Raw genomic sequence first — 25,961 nt, 5'->3', positions numbered from 1 at the left:
TTGCTGCCGGCAGGGATCGGGCTGGAGATACTTTCCTCCGTTTCTGCGCTGATGGAGTGAGGAAGGCAGCTTTCCTTTTAAGGGCCCCGGAGGGTCCCTCCTGCTGCGGCCGCTCCGGCGCTTCTGGCTGGAGGGCCTTATCAAGAAGCAGCATTTTTTTTTTTTTTTTTTTTTTAAAAGCCTGAAGAGGACATTGTTGATGAGTCTTTAAGTTTTTAAGTGGGTACTTAGCACCTTCTTTGTGCCGTTTTCCCCGTCCGATGGCCTGCCTCAGCAGGAGGGCTGATAGCCCTAGCTCCTGGCCTCCGGCGCTTGTTACTGGGACTGGCTGAGCTGTCCCTCTCCTAGCTTGTTCGTTGTTGTGTTTTTTTTTTTTTTTTTTTTTTTTACAAAATAACAACCGGCTAGCTTATAGTAGCCTAAGTGCCTGAAAAAAACTTTAAGAAAAAACAGATAAAGTCGTTGAATACACTACTTGGCCTTAGCCTAGTTGGATTCCGTCTGCAGCCGACGGCGGTTAAGAGGAACTGGCGGGGACCGGATCGCGCACATGGCCGGGAGCGCGCGGGGGAGCGGCGCGCACCGGCGCATGCGCGGTCCGGCAGAAACTGCTTGGAAGATCCGATCTGCGGCGCCGGGCGAGCCCGACACCTAATGTGGAGCACCCACGGGGACACTCGAAGAAGAACCTTTTTTGGGGTTGGGAACACTGACCCACCGAAAAATCAGTTGGGGGCCACATGTAAGTAAGAAGCACATAAAAAAGACTCTCGCTGACCTGTCCCTCAAGTGAGGAGAAAAATAAAATCCCTCACAGATGTGGCCCTACAACAGAGAAGTAAAACAAAAGACATACATCTCGCTGCCCTCAAGCTCTGCCCCACAGCCAAAGGGGATTTTGTGGGGGCGCCTTAGTTTCTGGGGTAGGGCCAAAATAAGGGTTTCAGTACACAAGCTAGGGCTGCCAGGGGTGGGCTGAGAACATGGGGTCTGGTAAGGAAGTAGGGTGCAGGAGTGAGCTTGAGGTATGGGTCTGGGCAGGAGGAAGCACGCAGGAGAAGGTACTGGAAGGGAGAGAGGGGCAGGTGGATGGGACCAGAAGGAGTGTGTAGGAGTGGGGGCACCTACCTGAAAGAGGGTGCAGGTGGCTGTGTGCTGCAGGGCACTGCCTTCCACTGCTTCTATTAGCCATGATTTGGCCAATAGGAGTGACAGGGCAGGAGGGGGATGGTACCTGCATGGAGTGCTTCTGTGTAACACACAGAGCTGCTTCCCCACTGCCAGTCAGACTGTACGGACCAGCTCTGGACCTGGCTTGTCTGGAGAGGGCCCATGAGGCTCACTCCTCTCTCCACTAAAGCAAGGAGCTGGCGCTGGTGCTCCAGACGTGGTGCCCTGTGCCCATAGCTGGAGTGCCAGCACTGGCTGACACCCCTGCACAGTGGGAGAATTCTAGGCCTTGCAGGCTGGATCAAAGAAAGCTGTGGGTCAGATCAGGCCCCTGGGCCAGGCGTTTCCCAACCCTGATTTAATATTTGGTGTAATCTAAGACTCTTTTGGATGATACACAAACTTAAATCAGCAGAAAATTTTTCCCAAGCACATCCGTGTCAAGCAAAGTGACCGGCGTGCATTTAATCCTGGTATTTATTAATGAAAATACTATACCAAATCCACCTCCATCTGGGATTTCACCCACACCATGAAGCACTGTGGCCCCTGTCAACAGAACTCACATAATTCTGCTCCAGAACCACAGTCAGTCCCTCTGCCCATCAGTTAGCAATTAGTATTTGAGGGCCCCCGATACACTTCTCAGATGTTCTGATTCCATCGAGGTACACCGAATGCTGCATGCCAGCCATGTCATTACAATATGCTTTTAAACAGAAACACGTGTCTCTCACATTGTTAAAAGGAAACACATTTAGTCATGATCCAAAACTACTCTGCTGCAGCCCTCCGACCCCTCTGGGGAAAAGGAAGGGAACCTATTGAAAAACCACAATTAATGGGGTCTGGACTCTTGAGGCCATGCCCCAAAATTAAGGATTAAAATAGGGGGTGGCTCAGAGTTCCTGGGCCAAGGAACACAGGGGCTGCCCCCTCCACCTTTTCCACTCACCTACTCAGCTGCAAAGGCTACAGCCACATTATGGCAGAAGACTGACCCACTCAGGGCTGATCTGAAGGGGTTTCATTTTGCACAGGCATGAAATGATGCTCCCACGGGTCAACGCTGACTCCTGCACTCCTCGTGAGAGGTGAGAAATAAGTAAGATTGAAAGGTCAACCGTCTGCTGTGTAGACAGACATGGAAGTCGACTACAGCTAAATTGATTTTAGCTATGCAATTGGCATAGCTAAGATTGCAAATTGGCGGTCAACTTCTATGTTTAGTGTAAACATTGCCTTAGCTTTCAGGGATCTGGGTACAGTCAGTCATCAGCTTTGTTCTTGCACATATGTAAAATCATAATCCATTCATTAAGCAATGATTGTCCCACTGTTTGAATAAATGTTTAAATAAAATGCCAAGCATTGAAAGTATGGTTGCTAACAGCATTAGTTACAAGTACCACCAAAATAATTTGTGTAACCCACATCAGTTTGAGAAAGAGCTGACATTTTGTTCTGACAGATTTCAGAACTGATTTCAATGATCTTTCTGTAAAGCTTGCAGATGGCTCACAATGGATGAAGCTAAATAACCAGTTGAACATGTCTGAAATCAGATTAATATCTCTAAGGCATGTCTTGAACTTGTGTTTGGAGTTGTAATGAATGTACATTTACCCATATACATACTATGTAATACAATCCAATAAACTCTTCAAAAACATTCATATCCTCATCCAGACATCACAGGCATAAAACCACTTGATCCTTCTGGAATTTGTTGTTTCATCTGCCGTAACTGTATCACATTTCTCCCAAAATCTTTTCAGAAATATAAAATATCAAGATCTTATTCTGTCCGCCAACTCTCCTCATAGCAGAGTTTTCTCAAGCTTGTTCAGTACAATGGTGTCAAAGGCAAGGTAACAGACATGCTTTGTATTTTCATTAGGCTCTTCCTGTTCTTTTCTTTCTTCTCTGAGCGTCGATAACCCAGCATGTCACCAACATTCTGACTCATCTTCTGAATTACATTAACAGTTGGGTGGTGATACAAATGAGCTTGGTTCCTCTCATATCTGTCTCAAGCTTTTCCCAATTCTCAGCATGTCAGTGTCCCATCATAAGATGAGTCTTACGTGGTTGTGGAGAGTGTCCTCAGTCACGTCAGGTTCAGCACTCACAGCCTTGAAGACCACCTAGTCTACCTTATTGTAGCATGGAGAGGTGCAATGTTACTTCCTGGAGTGATTATTTGAGTCCTCCTATGCTGTGTGACTGCCAGTGGATATCTGCTTCCTCCAACCTCCTGGAAATCTCCCAGCAAAGAAGGATGGCATAGAGGATGGCAAGTTCTGACCACACACACAACAGCATCTGGCTGTGCTCCAGAGACCATTGCCCAGTGCTTGGAACATGATCCACGATCATGAGTACTGATCGAAATTAGAAAACTGTTCTAAATGGTCAACATGAGCAATGGGAGGTGGAGGCAGGGAGAAGGGTAAGGTTCAGGTAGCAAAGTGTGCAGTGTATTGGCAATGTATTGTGGGAATGGGCCTGGAGGACTGGTGATGAAAAGCTTAGTTCCCACAAACTTGGAGTGCCTCAGTGAGTCAGTCTGTTAAATTAACATTGGTTATTAGGATAATGGAGACATATGAAAGAATGCTACAATATTTTTAAAAAGAACTGGGTGAAACTTTGACTTCCTCGGGGAACTGATGGGCATGATCCCCTGGGAGTGTAATAGGATAGGGAAAGGAGTTCAGGAGAGCTGGCTGTATTTTAAAGAAGCCTTATTGCGGGAGCAAAAGCAAAGCATCCCAACGTGCAAAAGGAATAGCAAATATAGCAGGAGACATGTTGGCTTAACAGAGAAGTCTTTGGTGAGCTTAAACACAAAAAGGAAGCTTACGAGAAGTGGAAGCTTGGACAGATGACTAAGGAGGGATACAAAAACATTGCTTGAGCATGCACAATGCACAAAGGCCAAAGCACAATTGGAGTTGCAGCTAGCAAAGGATGGGAAGGACAACAAGAAGGGTTACAGCAGGTATGTTAGCAACAAGAAGGAGACCAGGGAAAATGTGGGACCCCTACTGAATAGGGAAGGTAACCTAGCAACAGATGATGTAGAAAAACCTGAAGTATTCAATGACTTTTTTTGCCTGAGTCTTCACAGACAAGGTCAGCTCCCAGGCTGCTGCACTGGGCAGCACAGCATGGGAAGAGGTGAGCAGCCCTCAGTAGTGAAAGAACAGGTTAGAGACTATTTAGAAAAGTTAGACATGCACAAGTACATGGGGCTGGATCTAATGCTTTCAAGGATTCTGAGAGAGTCGGCTAATGTGACTGCAGAACGTGTAGTCATTGGGGAAGGTTCCAGATAACTGGAAAAAGGCAAATGCAGTGCTCATCTTTAAATAAGGGAAGAAAGAGGATCCAGGGAGCTACAGACCAGTTAGCCTCCCCTCAGTCCCTGGAAAAGTCATGGCACAAGCCCTTGGGGAATCCATTATGAAACATTTGGAGGAGAAGAAGGTGATCAGGAACAGTCAACCTGGACTCACTGGCTACGTCTACATGTGCACGCTACATCGAAATAGCTTATTTCGATGTAGCGACATCGAAATAAGCTATTTCGATGAATAGCGTCTACACGTCCTCCAGGGCTGGCAACGTCAACGTTGAACGTCGACGTTCGGCAGCACCACATTGAAATAGGCGCTGCGAGGGAACGTCTACATGCCAAAGTAGCACACATCAAAATAAGGGTGCGAAGAACAGCTGCAGACAGGGTCACAGGGCAGACTCAACAGCAAGCTGCTCCCTTAAAGGGCCCCTCCCAGACACACTTGCACTAAACAACACAAGATCCACAGAGCCGACAACTGGTTGCAGACCCTGTGCATGCAGCATGGATCCCCAGCTGCAGCAGCAGCAGCCAGAAGCCCTGGGCTAAGGGCTGCTGCACACGGTGACCATAGAGCCCCGCAGGGGCTGGAGAGAGAGCATCTCTCAACCCCTCAGCTGATGGCCGCCATGGAGGACCCCGCTATTTCGATGTTGCGGGACGCGGATTGTCTACACGTTCCCTACTTCGACGTTGAATGTCAAAGTAGGGCGCTATTCCCATCCCCTCATGGGGTTAGCGACTTCGATGTCTCGCCACCTAACGTCGAAGTTAACTTCGAAATAGCGCCCAACACATGTAGCCGTGACGGGCGCTATTTCGAAGTTGGCGCCGCTACTTCGAAGTAGCGTGCACGTGTAGACGTGGCTACTAAGGACAAGTCATGCCTGACCAACCTAACTGCCTTCTGTGACGAAATAACTGGCTTTATGGATATGGGTAAAGCAGGGGGCATGATATGTGCTGACTTTAGCAAAGCTTTTGATATGTTCTCTCACAGTGTTTTTGCTAGCAAGTTAAAGACGTATAGCTTGGATGAATGGACTACAAGGTGAATAGAAAGCTGTCTAGATCACTGGGCTCAATGGGTAATGATCAACAGCTTTATGTTTACTTGGCAGCTGGTATCAAGTGAAGTACCCAAGGAGTCAGTCCTGGGGCTTCTTTGGTTCAATATCTGCTTTAATTGTCTGGATAATGGGTAGGTGTGCACCCTCAGCGAGTTCACAGATGACACTAAGCTGGAGGGAGAAATAAACATGCTGAAGAGGAGGAATAGGGTCCAAAGTGACCCAGACAAATTGGAGGATTGGGCTAAAAGAAATCTGATGACATTCAACAAGGACAAGTGCAGAGTCCTGCACTTAGGATGGAAGAACTCATGCACTTCTACAGGCTGGGGACCGACTGGCTAAGAAGAGATTCTGCAGGCAAGGACCAGGGGTTCACAGTAGATGGGAAGCTGGATGAGAGTCAATAGGGAGCCCTTTGCCAAGAAGACTAACAACTATTGGGCTGCATTACTAGAAGCATTGCCAGCAGATGAAGGATGTGGACACATTGGAGAAAGTCAAACGGTGGGCACCATAACTGATTAGGGAGCAGGGGTACATGATTTGTAAGGAGAGGCTAAGGAAATTGGGCTTATTTTGTCTGCAGCAGAGAAGAGTGATGAAGGATTTGATAGCAGACTTTCAAAGAGGATGCAGCTAGGCTATTCTCAGTGGTGGCAGATGACAGAATAATAAGCAATGGTCTCAAGTTGCAATGGAAGAAGTCTAGGTTAGATATTAGGGAAATACTACTTCACCACTGAAGCACTGGAAAGGGTTGCCAAGGGAGACTGGGGACTCTCCATCCTTAGAAGTTTTTAAGACCAGGTTTGACAAAGCCCAGGTTGGACTGATTTAGTTGGGTTGGTGCTGCTTTGAGCAGGGAGGTGGACCAGGTGACCTCGTGAGGTCTCTTCTAACTCTAATCTTCTTTGATCTCCTAAGATTCTATCAAATCCTGACCTCGCTGAAGTTAATGGCCAAATTTCAGAGGTGGAAATAGTACCCAAAAGTGACTTGAGTAAAAGCGCAGTTGCTTTCACTTCTGGATACTTGAGTACAACGTAGATGTGACATGTGTGAGTGCAGGCACATGTGTGTGTACTTTTTATTGAGTCGTTTTCCAGAGGGACACCAGTAACTTGTACTTGAGTATGTTCCCCCCCAAAACAGCTGCACTTTTACTCACACAACTTTTTGGGTACTTTTTCCAGCTCTGCCAAATTTCCACTGGAGTTCTATAGCAAAATTTCCATTGATTTTACTGGTATAAGACTTTCACCCAACCCTTACAATTGACTTTATGCTTCTGCTTCCAGAAGTTACTAAATTATCTCTAAGGACTGCCTGAGTGTTTTCAAGGGAACTGAACTGTTTCTTATGCTCCTCTAGTTTTAACAGATTTGAAATATTCTTTTATTTATCTGGTAGTCTACAAAAGTATCAACATTTGCTTTAATTCTTCTCTCTTCCACAATGGATCTATATTTTTAATGAACAAAGATCAGATTATTTAAAAGTCCTTAGCCTGATTATAGGGCCAACCACCACACCATTGTTTTTTATTTCCTTGGTGATAAATGAATTTTTTCATCAGCAGATGGTACAGCTGACATCTGAAAAAGCAGTAGGTGTAGCTGGATTACATTTCAGGTTAGTGAAAGCAACCACAACTAGTACGTATCACCTGTTTGGACTACATAATTCATCCTTCTCTAAGAACAGGATGCTTTCCCTATCCATACAAAATGACCATATAATTCCTATTTATAACAAAAAAACCATACATTAGATCCCAGTGCAAAAGAACTCCTACGGATCTATGCAGTGTAAAATAATTAATTAAATACACATGGCAAAATGCTAAATTACCAGCCTTAAAGGTTTTCTGCATATGTTACTAACTTGAAATTAGACCCATTTTCATAGAAAATTTTATTAATCTGAAAAGAATGCATGATATTTTGATGAAACGCACCTCTTCATTTTTTAGTAGAAACAGGTCAGTTACTGTAGCTTCACAAAAAAAACCAAGCAGTCCTGTAGCACCTTAAAGACTTACCCATGAAAGTTCATTACCTAATAAATAAAATTGTTAGTCTTTCAGTTGTTACAGGACTGCTTGCTTTTTTGTCAAGAACAGGTTAGTTTTTATGCCATGGTGGCTTCTGCATTTTACCCAAACTGTGATAAACCAACATTTGGGGGGTGGAGAGCTGCACAGAGCGAAAACACAAAGAAAACACCAAAAACAGAACAAATATCATGAAACCAGAATGGTGCAAGGTACACAGCCCTAATTAGATTCTTTCTACTTTCACTCTCCAAAACTCCTGAAAACATCTTTTTATGATTCTATTCTCATTCAGACTATGCTGAGCAGTGTCTGGATCTTACCCAAGCTATTCTACCTGTTCAGCACTACTTGAATGTGCTGACCAAATAGACAATATCATAGATATTAGAGATAAGGGACATTCTTGAATGTAGAACAAACACTTGATACGATCAGATACTTGCCCATTATCTGCAATTGGAAAGGCTGAAAATGTGGTTCAATATTGTTTTCCTGAGAACACACTCCAAATAATACTTTTTTTTAAGGCATCTCGAGAGGCATTATTAGAAAAATGCGTCGCATGACTACTGGAGCATCACAAAGTTCTAATTCACTTCTTTAGTTGTATTATATTAAAGATACGCTGAAAGCATGCTCTCAATCAGGCACATTTCTGCATGCTGATGATAATGCTTTCTGGCTCACCGGGGTCAGCTACAGTGGTACAAAGTGCTTTTTGATAAATTGGTCAGAATGACTTAGCGCAGCCACTTTATCAAAAGCCACTTCACTTTAACACTAGGGAATGTAAAATCTGTTTGGTCTGATTCAGACTAGAAACTCCAGAGAAAAAGGTCACACGTGTTAATGGCATCTTGTCCTTTGAATGGAAAAATAACATCTGAGGCGGGACCATGTTTTCTCCCACTCACAAAATAGATCTCTAGTTTTAACTCTTGCAATTGCAGTGTGGTCCTGTAATATTCATCCTTTGAGCACATTCTGCTTTGGCAATGCCCTCTTTTATAACCTCCCTCATGAGTCTCTTTGGCTACATCTACACATGCACGCTACATCGAAATAGGCTATTTCGATGAATAACGTCTACACGTCCTCCAGGGCTGGCAACGTCGACGTTCAACTTCGACGTTGGGCAGCACCACATCGAAATAGGTGCTGCGAGGGAACGTCTACACGCCAAAGTAGCACACATCGAAATAAGGGTGCGAGGAACAGCTGCAGACAGGGTCACAGGGCGGATTCAACAACAAGCTGCTCCCTTAAAGGGCCCCTCCCAGACACACTTGCACTAAACAACACAAGATCCACAGAGCCGACAACTGGTTCCAGACCCTGTGCATGCAGCATGGATCCCCAGCTGCCGCAGCAGCAGCCAGAAGCCTTGGGCTAAGGGCTGCTGCACACGGTGACCATAGAGCCCCGCAGGGGCTGGAGAGAGAGCATCTCTCAACCCCTCAGCTGATTGCCGCCATGGTGGACCCTGCTATTTCGATGTTGCCGGACGTGGATCGGCTACACGTGCCCTACTTCGACGTTCAACTTCGAAGTAGGGCGCTATTCCCATCCCCTCATGGGGTTAGCAACTTTGACGTCTCGCCGCCTAATGTCGATTTCAACTTCGAAATAGCGCCCAACACATGTAGCTGTGACGGGCGCTATTTCGAAGTTGGCGCCGCTACTTCGAAGTAGCGTGCACGTGTAGACGCGGCCTTTCAGGCCTTAAAAGCTCCATGGCACAGTAGCATTATTGACACTATTCAGGTGGGTTGCGAGATCCTCAGAAATATTAATGAAATTAACAGTAGCCAGAGAATGTGCTTCCATTCTCTGCATATGGATAGTCCAGACTGAATAAATCCCATCAATATCTTACTGTCACAATATGTGACTGTACCAACTCCACAGAGGCTAATACTGTGCCACTAGGAAGACGATTCACTGCACTGGAGGAAAAGGGGCTCCCTTTGCTTACGCAAGTTGCAGGTTAGGACACAACAGTGGAGAGTATTTAATAAAATGTTTAACAAATGACATAGAGAATTATTTCTTTAAGGCCCCTATGGAAAAATTCTGAGGCCAATATTTTAAGAAATAATTAGTGATTACATTCCCTCTAAAAATCAGACCCCTTTCAGGTAACTTAAATTGGGTACCCAAAATAATAAGTGATTTTGGAAAATCATGACCACAGTGCCTCTTGTCCATTTTTACCGATTATCAGAACAAGACCTCTGTGGGCACAGCTTTGGGGAAACAGATTTTACAGAAGGATTGCCCTTTTTGAAGATAATGCAGTATTGTCACTGGGTATCTCCCAGATGTATCTGTTGGATGGGTGTCAGAACAGGAACAGTAACCACAGGCCACATCTACACTAGAGAGTTTTGTCAACAAAACTTGCAGAGCATCTACACGCATAATCCATTTTGTTGACAGTCTGTCCACAAAATTTAGCACGTCCACTGACAGCGTTCTGCCTCTCCATGACGAATAATGCCTTTGTCGACAGTTTTTGTCAACAAAAAAGCTGGTAGTTGCTGCGGAGGCCCTCTGTCAACAGATAGGGCTTCCAGTTCTCTGGGCAGTCCTGTTCTCTGAGCTTCCAGTTGGCCCTTCTGTCAAGAGAGTGGCTGGGCAGTCTGGCCACTCTCTGTCGATGGAGTGGATTGCTCTTTTGATCCGCTTTTGTGTGTGGAAGTGATCTGTCGACAGAAGTTCTGCCAGAAGATCTCTTCCGACAGTAACTTCTGTTGACAGATCGCTGTAGTGTAGATGTAGCCATGAGGATTAATGACATCATTATTAATATCATGGGTTAGTCTCTCTTTTATCTGTTTTCAGGTCCCCTTTCCTGTCACTGTACTACTCACTTCTCACAGCAAATCAATAGGGCAGTGAGGGGCAACTTAGGCTAGTGAGTGGGCCATATTAGTGACTCTCCTTCATGTCAATGGGACTCAAGCTTGTTGCAACCAAGATGGTCTGCCAGGATAGGGTAGTTTTGCTCACTGTGCTTGCCTACCTAGAACTTGCAGGGCATATTGTAGCAGAAGTAATACACAGCTCTCACAGTCAATGCTGTGTTCATTCAATACACCTCATTTCAAGTGCCTTTTCTTTATAGCTGTGTCTACATGGGAGCTCTCTTTTGAAAGGCTAAAAATTGAATGACAGAAATAGAAATCTAGCTTTTCAAAAGCGCACAATTACACACCAAAAGCAGATCGAAGGTTTGATTTGCCCTCTTGAAAGACTGCTCTGTTCGTTCGAAAGGGAGCGTCCACACAGCTACGTGTAGTCTTTCGAAAAAATGGAGCCAGAGACACCGCAGATGAGGTTGGATGGCTGTCGAGCCTCTTCCTTAAAGGGCCGCTCCCAAACATCCCTTCCCCACATGAGCTGAGGCCTGCGGAGCTACCCAAAGCCAAGCAGAGTTTGGTACACAGCACAATGGATGACGAGCACCTGCTCCTGGCTTTAAACATGGAGATTGTGGACACTCCCCCGCTCCTCCTAAGGGAACCGAGTGGTCTTCCCAGGGACATGGAGCACCTCCAGCCTGGATCCCACCCCTTGGTGCCCCAGCACCTCTGGAGCCACCCCAGCAGCTCAGACTGGTGGAAGCAGTTGGTCCTGGGGTAATGGGATGATGCCACATGGCTGCAGAACTTCTGCATGAGCAAGAAGACCTTCCAGGAGCTCTGCCCCTGGCTCATCCCCACACTGAGGCACCAGGACACCACCATGAAGCCTGGTTTCCCCCTCGAGAAATGGGTCACAATCCCTATATGGAAACTGGCCACCCCAGATAGCTACCAGGACACCGATCACAAGGTCGTCCTCCTCGCTCGACTACTCCAGGGTGGCGTCCAGCCCTTATCTCTGGCTCCCTGGTCCCAGCTCCTCCAGGGCTTCTTCCTCAGACAGGTCTGCAGCCACGTCCAGGATGATGGGTGGCAGGGAGCTGTCCCAGGGCCCCTGGGTGGAGTGGAGCTCCTGGTAGTAGGGGAAGGTGGAGGAATCTGCCCCGAGTGCCCAGCCTTATCCTGGGCCCAGGTGTAGCCCTGCCAGCTCTTTAATTTTGCTCTGGACTTGGTCTGGAGTGCACTCGGGGTGTCCCTGAGTGCTGAGGTCATGGGCAAGGCAGGTGAAGGCTGCAGCACTGAGGGACTTCACCCCCATCTCCCTCAACACCTCCTCCTCCTTTCAAAGTCCCAGGAGGTCTCTTAACTTGGGCTCTATCCAGGAGGAAGCCATTTTTTTCTTTTCACCCTGCTGCTCCTGGTTGCCCTGTGAGGGCTCTGAGGGGGGCTTTGGGGCTCCTGCGGCGGGCAGCTGCGAGCCATTGCTGTGCAGCAATGTTCTGGGGGTGGCTGTGAGGGCGTGCTCCAAGCAGCTCATGCCTTCGCTGCTAGCATGCTTTCAGCTTCCTGCCAGGGGTTCCTGGGTCCATGCAGCTTTAAGAGCAGCTGGACACAGGAATCATACAGCCCCTGCTGGTGAGGGCCAGAGCGTCTCCGTGCTCCAGCTGACCAGTGCCATGGCGGACTCCTTTTTCGAAAGAGCAGCCACGGGCATCTACGCCTACCTTTTTTTTGAAAGAAAATTTTGAAAGGGGGTGCTTTTCCTAATAGGGGATTGGTATCCGGATTTTTAAGTCTGAGCCATGTTCCTCTAATTTCCTTTCCACAGAACATGTTGTACATGTAGACGCTCCCTGTGTTTTTTCAAAAGATATCCTGTATTTTCAAAATTAAGTGCATGTGTAGACACAGCTTATGTTCATGTCACTTCAGTGATAGCGGTAGGGAAAAAAAAACCTGTGTGGACAGAAACCAGCAGAATCCAGCAACCCTGCATGTGGGCAACAGCAAAGAAAATGTCCCATGAGCCACAGATAGAATGGGCTGTATGAGGTCCATGGGCTGCAGGTTGCCAACCACTGTGCTAGGAAGTATATTGTTTTGAAGACTGCCATCTCTCTTCTTTGAGGAAGAGGATTAATGGTCAGAGTAACACGCTAATGCAATGCTACCAGGCCTGGAGCGAGTTTAGCAATAAACACTATGCATCATCTCTGCTTGTGCTCTTTAAAAGAAAATCTCTTTCATTTCTATCTTTTTATCTGATCACTTTTGCTGCAACACAGCAAGGAGGGCTGGTCGTCAATTTTCCATTAAATTTTTGATGGAAAACAGCCCCTTGACAAAAAAATGAAAATTTTCAAAGAAAAATTGAGTATTTGTCAAAAACTTTTATCTGGCAAAGACAGTACATACTAAGTATCCCCAAACTGAGCTGAAGACAATGGCAGCAGTGGATGCAAAGCAACTTTGAAAGGAGATAGGAATCAGGGTCTCTACAGCCGTCCACGAACTAGCCAGTGGAGCTCTGAGGTAATAAGAGGAAGTACAAAATATACCACCATATACTTCCACTGCATCTTCAGACAAATTCTGATGAAGTCATGAAGAATTTCCCAGAATGCCCTTGCTGCACTTCCCTACTCCCGTCTCACTCCATGATGGGGTGTGATCACAGAAGACCCCTTGCAATTGCTCATCAGTGTGCTGATTATACACTGACACCTTCTTTCTTGGTCTCTGGGGCTCCCCAACACCCTGTCCTGCAGGGCCAGATCTCCTGGTCGCCCTCAGACATGGCACAGGGTGGAGGATACTGCCCCACTGCAGAGCAATGCAGACACTAATTTACTTCAGCTTTGGGAGGATGCAGCTCTAGGAGACAGCATCCTCCAAAAGGGATCAAAACCACAAATAAATCCATCTGTCTGTGTGCAAACTAATTACTTACATTGGGCTGGATCAGAAACAAAAGGGTTTTATTAAAGCACACACAGTACGATTACAGTGGTTATATGTGAAAACGGACATATTGAAGTAACTTACTAAACTGCAATGAAAAGAAAATGCATAGCTAATCCTAACTTCCCTAGGAGACTTATGGTCTACACATTCTTACCCTAAAGAACTGTTCTCATGTCAGGCAAAATCTTCATACCAGAGCTGTTTTTTCTGATTTGGGTAAACAGCCTTTCATTGTTCTTTTTTTCCTCTTCAGGGGGTGCCAGGCAGTTTCCAAGGCAGGCTGCACACAAAACAGAGAGCTTCCCATTAGTTAAATAGACTTTCCCATAGATCAAGAAGCCTTTGTTCTTTAGCACCCTCCTGCCCCCATATCTCATAGAAAACACTGGATCAAAATGGCTTGTGGTACCAGGCAGTACAGGTCTGTCTAGCACCAACCACCTTCTGGATTTACAGGACAAACAAGGCTGTTTGCAAGTTGTTAAATTGATGGCCAGTCACTAGGGTTCCAGAGTAGGAGTAATGTCTCTCATTATCATATATAAGACTTTAAACAGATTTACACTTCTTATTTCCAACTTCACACAGAAGAAAAATACGTGCCCCAAAATAGAGTATACAGATCCAGCAGATCGTAACAATAAAATTGATAGGTTACATGAGGTATTTTGTCCAAAGCATTGATAAGTCACAAGCCAATTTTCATAAAACATGATGGAGGGAGTATCATCATACACTCTCTTCAGCTTGGTCATGGCAAAAATGCCACAGTCTAGACCCGTGTTTCTTAACTTTTTGAGACTTTGGAACACCAAACAATAATGTTTTTTATGGGATTCACCTACGAAAATTTTCTTAAAATAAACTTGTCTCAGACCAAAAACAAAACCACAACACAACAGCAACATATACAGCAAAAAGAAAATGAAGTAATTTAATCAGGTATCATAGCAATGAAAAAATAACATTGTATCCGGTTTTAATAACAGAAAATACATACCATCGGTGTATTGTTCCAAACGCTCACAGCACACCTGAGAGTTGTTCGCAGAACACAGTGTAAGAAACACTGATCTAGACCAATGGAAGGGACACATTGCCTGAGAGTAGGATACTCATATTAAAGGTATTTCATGGAGGACAAAACATAGCGGTGTCTACCAAAACCATTATAGCTTTGGATAAAGGAATTTACATTTGAGCATGAAAATACTGGAGATTATCTACCCGGCAGAGCTTTTCATTATGAAAAGTGAGACCTGCTTAATGCTGTCGAGATTAGAGAGACCCAAGATGACCTGCTAAGTGCTGGTTGCCAAAGTTAATGTTGTCTTGTGGCAGATTTAATGGAGGAAGTCTTTTTAAAAAAAATAATATTTCAAAACAATTAGGACCTGCCCCTGACTCTACTGAAGCCAATGGTAAGATCCCATTGATTTAAATGGTAGCAGGAACAGGACCTTTGAAGAAAATAGGGCATATTCATTGCTGATGCAAATCTGCTGATATCACAAATCTGTTTGGTCCTATATGGCTAATCGGCTCCTTTCCCAGATAGAGACAAGGTCCCCTGGATAGTGCATGGGACTGGGGCTCCAAGATTCCTTTACCAGCTTTGTCATTGACCAACTATGTGACTTGGTCAAGGTTACACCACCTTGATCTGTCCTGGTGTCCTCAGTTGTAAAATGAGAATGGCAGCACACACCTACCTTTGTAACACGCTTGAATGTCAATGCATGGAAACGATGTAAGAGCCAAGTGGTATTATTTGGAAGTGTGTAGCTCACTTGATGCACCTGGAAAGTTGCTCCTTGGCTGTTGCTATATTATCTGATTTGAGATATAATATATCCTATAATGCTGTAAGAGCAAATGAGCCCTTAAATTCAATCCTGGATCACTTAACACGGAGGATATAATGTGCCTTTTCAGTGAGGCCTACTGTGATCAGCCTTAAGTAAGATGTGGAGGTGTTCTGCAGACAGCTTTCCTTTTCGCGAGATTTTATTGCTTGCTCAAATGTTCTGGGTTGATAAATAAGGCCATTCATCTGAGGCAGATTTGTCAAAATGTAAATATATTGATTTTGGAAGGTAGTTAACTGTAATGTAAAAACTATGGTAAAGTTAAAATCAATAGGTATAAATTAGAACATCTCTATGCTATGTAAGTGCTACAATCACAGCGCTTTTAAGGACATAAAAGTTCTGCATAGCTGATGACAAAAATAGTTTAAATTTATTTTTATAGCAATTTCAAAAGTCAGTATAAAATCTCAATTTAATGTCACGCTAAATGTCAAAAAGCACAAGATATTATTCTTCCAGAAACAGAGTGCCCAATCAGCATTCATTATTCTCACAGTCACTGTCAGTTTCTGCACACCTACTTCCCCAGGTCCTGGGTTTTCTGAAATTTAGAATAACTTCCCAAAAATACTTGCTTAGCCTGTCATACCCTAGTACCATTTTATGACTACTTATAAACCCACTTCCACCTGCCTGCTCATCAATCAGCCAAATTCTGCCCTCACATTTAGCTCACACTACAGGTTGAACCTCTCTAGTCCAGCACCCTCGGGACCAGACTGATGCCAAATGAGATAATTTACTGGACCACAGGAGGTCATTATCATCTAGCAGCATTATCAACTCTTCCTGGACTCTTAGAAGACATTTAGGGATCATTTAGAGTGAAATAACAACACAGAACACTGAGAGCCAGGCCTGGTGGCTGTAAACAAACTTTATGGGACTGTGGGAAACTTGGCCACACCCATGATAAGTGATCAACCGGGTAATTAAAATCATACTGGACAACGGATGTTGCCAGATGAGAGCGTGCCAGACTAGAGACGTTCATCCTGTAGTCCAACTGGTAGCGGCAGTTTTTAGACCACAGGATACAGCAGTGATTTCCACTGCAACATTTTTTTGGCACTTTAGTGAAGTAATGCTACTCCAAAACTTATCACTGAATAATGTGCCATTGTTTTCCCTCCCCATCTCCAAGCCACATGGGATGTTGCTCTTCAATTACATCTTTCTGCTCCTTTGCCTTATATTATTTCTAGCTCCTGTTTTGATTTCTCCCATCTAGTTTTTCTGTGGCTTTACAATTTGCCCAGCAAAGACATATTTTTGTCCTCCCCATTCAGTCATGTTGTTTCTCTGTATTTCTCCCAGGTACATAAGCTTGCTCTCATTATTTCACAAAATTGGTTAAGGCTGAGTCATTTTGTTTCCTGGCATGCTGAAACCTTGTCTATACTAAAGAGAGCAGGAGGAAAAGGCAGCTGTCCTGAAATTCACTCAGCTTTTCTAAAATTCATTCAGTTCAAATGGCTGTGATGAACAATCTGTCTCCCCAGTATTTTGGGACCAGCTCACTCTCTTATACTAGGTGAAAAATTGATTTCAGATTTGCATCTCCCACTATGAGAATTGTGTAGCAGGAGTCAACACACCATATATTGATTTTTGCCACTGTCTCCTCAGCAGGAGATCAACAGGAGAAACTCTCCCACCAACCTCCCTTACTCATTTGCCTGCGGATGTACGAATGGGGAATCACCAGCTGCCTCTGGACCTCCCATGGCTCTGCTTCGCGTCTGGGAACCCATTCCCAGTACAGGATGGCCATAACGCCTGAGCCCGAGCCTATGCTACCGGGGACCAAATGATGGTTCTTGTACCTGTGCGACGTAACAAGCTGCAAGCTGCCTGGGATGGCCCCTTCAAGGTTGTCAAACAGATAAATGAGGTGAACTATGTGGCGGAACTGTCAGACCGGGCTCACAGCCACTGGGTCTATCATGTGAACATGATGAAACCTTACTGGGACAGGGAGAACTTGGCGCTGACAGTGTGCAGGCCCTGGGAGGGGAAGGGGGATGATCCCTTGGTCGATATGCTCAAAGGGACTGGAGCCGGATCCTTGCTGGAGTCTATTCCCTTTCTTTGTAACTGTGGGGAATACCAGGGTTGATGATGGCGCCTGATCATTCTATTTAGTGTGGTCCTACTAGGTGCGCTAAATAGGACCCCAGAAGATTGATCACCAGTGTGTTGCTCTTCCGGTAAGTATACACCTGCCCTTAGTGTTCTTCAAGACTTAATGAAGTCTATAAGGAGGAACTAAGAAATGGGTATCCATTGGTGGGGTGCACATATTGGGGAGTTCTTCATTACCAAGTGAACTACAACAGTTACCTGTAGATTCAATTGTTTAAAGGGATTATTTATGGTGAGCTGCTGCCAGGTAGGATAGAATAAAAGTAATCTGTTAGATAACATTGAGACCAGGGGATTGGGACTCAAAAGACTTGAGCTATTTTTCACACCATACCTCTGACTTCCTGTATGATCACCCTATTTCTGGATAAAATTCTGAAAATGAATTTGGCGAATTCCACATGCAATTAAGAAAAATTTTTCAAGGGTTGTAAAAACTGAGCAAATACTGAATAAACGTAACATATGCTTGAGAGTTTTAGGGTGACTAATACTGGTGGGGCTGGCATGCTAGGGAAATATGGGAACAGAAATCAAGAGCATTCATCTTCCATGTGGCAGGAGGACTTATTGGCAACTATACATGTGGCCAGATCTTGTTCTCTTCTCTGAAGCTAGCAGGTCAATAACCACTAGGATTGAACAGGGTGGAGGGATTAGTTTTAAATATTTGTGACAATATTTCAAACTCCACATTTTTTAGAGCAACCATGCAGCCAAGTAAATTGGAGCCTGGAGAGGCAGCTCAGATATGTTTGCAAAGATTGTGCTTTTGTCTGTAGGCAAGGAGGAAATGGTTTTCCAACTTTAAGGAAAAGAAAGGTGTCAAGGCTGGGAGTCCGAATTGTTGAGGTGCTGAGCAGGGTGCAGTCCTAGTCCTGTATCGCTTTCATACTCCAGAGGCTGAAGATTTTTGGTTATCTAAACTGCTTGCAGGACATGTGGCCTCAGAGTCCTGCTGATGGTGTAGGGAAGCAAAGGCATCAATTGTTCAGGGGCCCAATTAATTTAGCAGGGCCCAGAGACTTCTAGCCACCACTGCTGACAGCACAGAAGGAATAAGGCAGGCTTCCTGCCCAGCCTCACTCCCAGAAACGTGCCCCATGAGAGGGGAGAATGTCTCCACATGGGAACTGCAGCCAATGGGAGCTACAGGGGTGGTGCTTATCGGCAACAGCACACGGAGACGTCTGGTTCCCCCACCTAGGAGCTACTGCCAGAGGGTTGTGCAGGATGTTTCATGAGCGGCCTGAGGTAAGCCACCCCCCTCAGTTCCTTCTTCAGTCCATCTCTCTGTCCCCGAATCCACACAATGCACCCAAACTCCCTCCCAAAGCATGACTCCTTCCTGCACCCAGACACCCTCTCAGTTCCCTTGCCCCCTCCTGACACCCACACCCTCTCCTGAGACCTGCACCCCCAATTACATCTTCACCCCACCCCTAAACTATGTGCATAGGAGGGCCCATGGACTATTGTGTCCTGAGGCCTGTGGTCTCCAATACGCTGTGTTAGACAGACTGAACGAGCCAGATTCTTAGCTAGCGCAAATGAGAAAATATCCTTTGATTTTAATACGCAAGAGGAATTTACGTCTGCAGAGAATCAGGCCCAATATGTTTTAAACTTGGAGTCTGCAATTACAGTTTTGAATGCAGCTTAATGGCTCATGCCTTTATTCTATTTAAATATTGTATACGATCCTATCTCCATGTGCTGTGATGATGGGATATTATACTATTATAATAGCTTCAGGCTCATTTGCGTTTTCTCTTCTGGAAGTGGAAGTGCTCAGGCGCTAACGTACACACAGATTGTTTTATAGCTTATGATTCAAGATGTGGTTTTTCTAGTGGCTTTGCAGTTTCAGCTCCTGCAGGTTCTGAGGATCTAGAATGTGAAACTCTTGCTGGGGCACTCTCCTGGCCATTAACAGTTCTCATGCTCAAAGGAGTGAAGGCCTCACTGTCTTGTGTCACAGGAGATTTGCGAAAAAAAAAAAAGGCCTATGGGCCTAAACTGCATAATCTGCAAATGCATAATCATGGATTATGGCCAGGTATTGACCACTCCTGCCTCTTTCCAAACAGCATATTATACGTCATAAGATGTCAATAGATCTTCAGGTGAAACCCACAATGATTCCTCTACCAGGTTCATTCCCATCACCTTTACAGATTGTGCAGCAGCTGTAAAGGCATCCTGGCATTAGGCCCACTGACAGGGTGGAGGTGCAAAGAGGGTAGCTGCACAGGAGCCCGGCATTTCAAAGGGACCTGAAGTTCTGGCCACCATTGCCGCTGCTGCTTTGGCAGTGGCACCAGCGAGAGCTCCAGATCCCTTTGAAACTCTGTGGCATCACTGCTCCACATGGCTCTGAGAGCAAGCAGGAAGGGGACCAGCACCGCAATCTGAGTGGTGCTAAGGGCTGAATACCACTGGCCCTGCCCCTTCTGCCTTTGGCCCCACCCCTTCCTGGGGCACAAAACCAGGCCCCACACCCACCTTGCCCCAGGGCTCACAGTAGCTGTCGGCCCTGCTGCCTGGCATGCTATATCTCCTAAAGACGCCCCCTGTGGCCTTGGCTCTAACAGCTTACAGTTCTAACCCTTGGTCTCCCTTTCACTCTTCCTTCCTGTGCCTTTCAGCCTTCTGAGTTCATCAGGTAATTAGCTTTTAACTCTCTCCTGACTATCCTCAGTCCTGGCACAATTCCTATATGCAGGTGTGCACACAGGAACTCCTGGAAGTTTCAGTGATCAGAATGCTCCATCATCCGCTGTTGGACACCACTGTATCACATCAGTGTGAAAAAGTCATGTATGTCATTTGCAAACAGCCTTCTCTTATGTCACAGAGAAGAACAGCTACTTCCATTGTACAAATTACTGGATGAAATTCTAAGCTGTATGTTACACAGGAGAAAAACTCACAGGATCATAGTGGTCCCTTCTGACCTTAAAAACTAAGACTATACATTTGCTGTAACAGTACTGGTACTCGAGAAGCTCTGCATTCATCTATGGCATTTGCACATGAAAATATCCACTTGTACATACAAGCACATGCACAGACTACATGCTCAGTTGTGTGCCTATTTCTGCAGTCGAAATTGTGCCCTCACAATTATGAATATCACACTAATAATACCCTGGTTTGCATGAATAATGCACCTGAATTACACATGCAAACTTCACTGGCAGCATAAATCAGAGACTTGGGTAGTTACAATAGGTGTATGTTCATCTTCTACAGTTCTCCAGTAATACAGGCTTTGGAAAACTTGGCCCTCAGGGCCTCACCCTGCACTGCTTAAGGAAAGTCTCCAATTAATATGGCTTTGCCTGCATTATCTTGGACAATAAGGCAATCAAAATTTGTCCCTCTGGTTCCCAAAATGAGGCTAATACCATTCATCCACTTTTTAAAAAGGCTTTTAGCTTCTACGTTAAGTCCACGAGGGATCGCACCCTCACTGATAAACAGACATTTAATACAGTAGGGTTGCAACACTCACAAAGGTTCGGTGTTGAGAACCCTCGCGAACGTTGAATTTTGCAAATACCTGGACACACCACATGGGTGGCTAGGGCACCCTGGAGCGGCTCCAGAACACTACACAGGCAGCTACGGTGCCTCGCGCCACGCAGCAGCAACAGCAGAGCCACTCAGGCAGCTACAGTTCCTTGCGCCTCTTGGTGGTAACAGCAACGCTGGGCAGGCAGCTATGGTTTCTCACGCTGCACAGGCGGCTACAATGCCCCACGCTGCACGGCAGCAACAGTGCAGGGGACGACAAGTCACTCGTGAATAACTGAGTTTGTGAATGTTGTGACCTGGCTGTAATAATTTGCTAAAATTTATCAATATGCAGCCGTCTGCAGAATAGCCGAATGAAGAGCAAATGATATTCTCGTTGCCTTTGTAAACAGCATCCTTGGTGCTGTCTCACAAAATGCTTTACAGCTCTTTAAAATATGACACTTCTTTTGTTATTTGATTACAAATATTTTAGTTTTCATCATCTACTAAGTGACACAATATAACTCTAACCATATCCTCTGGCACAGTCTCTGTTCTTCTTCCCTTAGATCCTTCCTAGAGGTTCAACGTGACATAAAAGGATAATTGCTCTTAATATTTCCTGGATAGAAAGAAATGTTTGTTTTTGCTTCAAGTTTGTCTGCTCAGAATGACCTGCTGTCCATTACCTATTATAAAGTGAATTCACTTGACAGAAGATTGACCTTTTATTACAGGGTAGTTCATTGGAGATGAGAAACATTCATAAATACTTGATTGCTGTGGGTTCTGGGCCAGATCCTCAGATGATGTGAACTGGCACAGCTCTAAGGAGCCAATCCTTTGTGTAAAACACAGTTTATGAAACTTAATTTCTCAAACTTGTCTTTTCCTTTGCTTATGTATTCTAGCCAGACTTGATTAATGCTTTATTTAGGGTTGCAATTGCATATAAAAATCCTCCTGATTCAATGCAGAAGTGACCTAGGTCACTTTTGCATTGAATCACTAAAAACAATAAATTAAGGATGTCAAGGAATGAATGTATATTTCCAGAGGCCAAAAGGCAAGTTACATGCCCAACTCACCTTACAAGTCAATGGAATTTGGATGCCTTAATCCTATTTATGCTTTGGCAATTTCACTCTAAATACATGTGAGTAATCTTGCATTAATACACTTAAAACTGAAATGGGAGAAGAAACGAGGGAAAGTTATATTTGGTGGACGGAAAAAAAAAAATCAAGGGTGAAATCTTGACCTTACTGATGTCAGTGGCAGTGACTGGAATGGAACCAAGATTTCCCTTCCTATTTCTAAATTGTGAAGATATGTGGAGAATATTTTTTTTTTTTATAAAAAAGTGCATAACAGGCTGTCCACACAGAGGAAAGTCAACGGGAGAGTAGTATAGGGGTTGGCTGCTGACCCCAGATAGTTTGATTTTGCACGGCTCTACCAGGTGTGCAAAAAACGAACTCCACAAGATCGACCCTGAACACGTCAATCATCCCCACAGTATAGACAAACCCAAATATTAGATAAGTAGCAAGGAGACACATAACATAGTAGAAAGCCAGCGTTCAGTTAAACTCCTCAACCTAACTTACATCCATGCTGGTGGTGTGTAAAGATATCTGCATTGGTGTATCATCCAGTCTGTGGAGAAAAAACACTTATGCAAGTGTAAAATTAAAAAGCCCCTCATTTTGTAAATTTAGTGGATTCTGAGTGTAACAAGGGCTACTTTACAGGGCTCATTTACACTAGCTCATTTGGCCATCTGACTGCCACACACAGAAGTGACCCCAGACCATATAACTGTGCATTAACAAAAAAAAAATCAATGAATGTGTCAAAATGGGCTGCTCACATTTCTGCCTATTAACTTACAGAGCTGCTTAACTGTTCTGGCTGCATTTGTTCATTCATTCATTTTGAACTATGTCACTTAGTGTTAGCTTTTTGAGTCATTATGGTTTTAAGACTCAGGTTATATGAGCTGGAAATATACTTCATAGCAGTTTGCCCTTTATTGAATATAAAACTAGCAGTTTGAAAATGGGGACACATTAAGCACAAGCACACTTTGTACAAACAGCATCACAATATACTGTTGGAATTTTAATTAATCATTAATCATTAATCATTCATTAATCATCTAATTAATCATTAATCATCGACTAATTAATTAATTAATTGAAAATTTAATTAATCATTCATTAATTAATCCAAAGTCAATGGGTTTCAAAGCACACCAACCACCATGTGATGTAAAGCCATTTCTTCCTGACAGTTACTATCATACTCTGAGGTAGTGTGAAGTGAACCACATAGAGTAAGAGTTACTTTTATGTGCATTATGCCTCAATTCATATCTAATTCAATAGTTATATTATCTTGTAATGGAAAGTCCTACTCCAAGGTTTGAGAAGCATACTCATCTCAAAAGCGGAAGGAAACCACTCTCCTGAATCCTGGCCTGACAAGAGATTGCATCGGCTTTTGTGCAAATTCAGGCACGCCTGCCAAACTGTCTGGCAAGCACATGAATAATAACATCCAAAACGACTGCCTGACACTCACTGATTCATTTTCATCATCAAACACATTTTACAGTTTAGTAAGTGTTGCACAAGCACAAAGGAAGGTTGACAATTTTTCAGAAATGCCACTCAGTATTCAAATTAGTAACAAGCAAAGCTCAAAAAACAAAAACAAAAATAGAAAAACAAAAGACAAAAAAAAGGCAGAGGAGGGGGTGGAGGTTAGTGTTGCTACCAATACACCAAGTGAATACACTTATTCAAAATTCAGAATAAGATCCCAAAGTTGGAAAAGTCCTACTGGACCCTAGCACTACTAGTACAGGTTTGTTCTCCTACTTTGAAGCTAGCCAAATACTGAGAAGTTTGCATTCTCACCCAAACCACCTACATTTCTGGCCAGCAAAACAGCCAGGACTCTGTATATTGTAGGACTTCCATGACCAAGAAATTCCAAGATGTATAAGCATTTTAAAAAGTTATCCATGTTATCCACAAGATAGTAAGAATTATTTTATTCATTTCTCATGTTAGCAAACTGAGGTACGTAAGACGTTAAATAAGTTGCCTATGGTCATGCGGTGAGTCAGTAATAGATTTGGCTCCTGAAAACATGAATTCCAGTGGGGCCATGATGCGGGGTTTGAGGGAGTGGGGGGCAAAATGGAGCAGTTGTCTTGGACCCTTTAAATCACCACTAGGCTGATGAGCTGGCTGGGGGAAACCTACACCCCTCTCCCGCCCCTTCTTCTTGAGGTCCAGCCCATTCCTCCAAAGGTCCCGCTCCTTCTGGAGGTGGCTCCCCCCGGGGCTCAGCAAAATCTCTCGACTGCTATGTTCAAGTCTGCTGCTGCGAATACTGCCTAACGCTGCTGTATCTGTCACCGTGGTTATAAAACAAATTTCTCTGACCTTGCTTGCTCTCTACAGTGGAATATGATTGAAACCTCAGCCAGGATAGGACTTTATTGCCACCAAATAATTGAAATGCTCCTGCTGAGTTAAAGTTGATAACCTGTTTCCGGAGCTGCAGGCTTTTATCCGTATTATCACTGAGGCCAGTGCTCTGTTTCATCTTTTCCTCCCCTTTGGCATTGCAAGGGTCTTCCAGTCCCAGGGGTAGTGGATGCAGGTTGCAAATATACACTCCTAAACCTTTGTCAAATAATACAAACCACAACAATCAGACCAGTCCCTACAGATGAGATGACGGTGTGGAAGTGTAGTGAATAACATGCTACAGAGTGAGACTGCAGGAGACTTGACATTTTTGCAAGTCGATAAGTAGATGAAAATGGTCTAGGCTTGACACATGACAAGGAATGCTTTTCATTAGCTAGTTAACACTTACGAAGATCAAAATTCACTAATGACAAACATTAGGAGGCAAACGCTGAACCTTTCAAAGTCAATAGCAAAATTCCCATTGGTCTCACTGGATCCTGAACTTAAAATCATAAAATCCTAGGGCAGGAGGAGAATCAGGAGGTCATCAAGTCCAGCCCTCTGCCCAAAGCAGGATCAACTCCAGCTAAATCATCCCAGCCAGGACTTTGACAAGCCGAGACTTAAAAACCTCTAGAGATGGAGATTCCACCACCTCTCTAGATAAAGCATTCCAGTCCTTCACCACTTTCCTGGTGAAAGAGCTTTTCCTAATATCCAGCCTACACCTTCCCCTCCGTAACTTTAGACCATTGCTCCTTGTTCTGCCATCAGTCACAACTGAGAACTCCCTCTCTCTATCCTCTTTAGAGCCCCTCTTCAGGAAGTTGAAGGCTGCAATCAAATCACCCCTCACTTTTCTCTTCTGCAAACTAAAAAAGCCCAGATCCCTCAGCCTCTCCTCATAGGTCATGTGCTCCAGCCCCCTAATCATTTTCATTGTCCTCTGATGGACCCTCTCCAATGCATCCACACCCTCTCTATATTGGGGGCCCAGAACTGGTCACAATACTCCAGACGTGGCCTCACCAGTGCCAAATAGAGGGGGATAATAACTTCTCTAGATTTGCTGGAAATGTTTCTCCTAATGCACCCTAACATGCCATTAGGCTTCTTGGCTACAAAGGCACACTGTTGACTCATAGCCAGCCTCTCATCCACTGTAATACCCAGGTCCTTTTCTGTTGCACTGCTACTTAGCCAGTCGGTCCCCAGTCTGTAGCAATGGTTGGGATTCTCCCATTCCAATTGCAGGAGTCTGCACTTGTCCTTGTTGAAGTTCATCAGATTACTTTTGGCCCAATCATTTAATTTATCTAGGTCACTCTGGACCCCATCCCTACTCTCCAGAGCATTTACCTGTCCCCCTAGCTTCGTGTCATCCGCAAATTTGCTGACAGTGCAACCCATCCCCTCATCCAGGTCATTAATAAAGATA

General features: G+C 44.6%; 1 long non-coding RNA gene across 1 annotated transcript in view; it reads right to left on the bottom strand.

The window, feature by feature from the left end:
• The window catches only part of LOC142021619 (uncharacterized), a 288,908-nt gene that overhangs the window by 37,977 nt on the left and 224,970 nt on the right, over positions 1–25,961 (bottom strand). Inside the window, exon 2 of the long non-coding RNA XR_012647719.1 lies at positions 13,649–13,774. This is a non-coding gene — a long non-coding RNA (uncharacterized LOC142021619). The remainder of the gene's footprint in view (positions 1–13,648; positions 13,775–25,961) is intronic.

The sequence above is a fragment of the Carettochelys insculpta genome, chromosome 16 (genome assembly GCF_033958435.1).
Source record: "Carettochelys insculpta isolate YL-2023 chromosome 16, ASM3395843v1, whole genome shotgun sequence".
Lineage (NCBI taxonomy): Eukaryota > Metazoa > Chordata > Testudines > Carettochelyidae > Carettochelys > Carettochelys insculpta.
The sequence above is the reverse complement of the archived record's forward strand: the minus strand, read 5'-3'. Positions and strand labels throughout refer to the sequence as shown.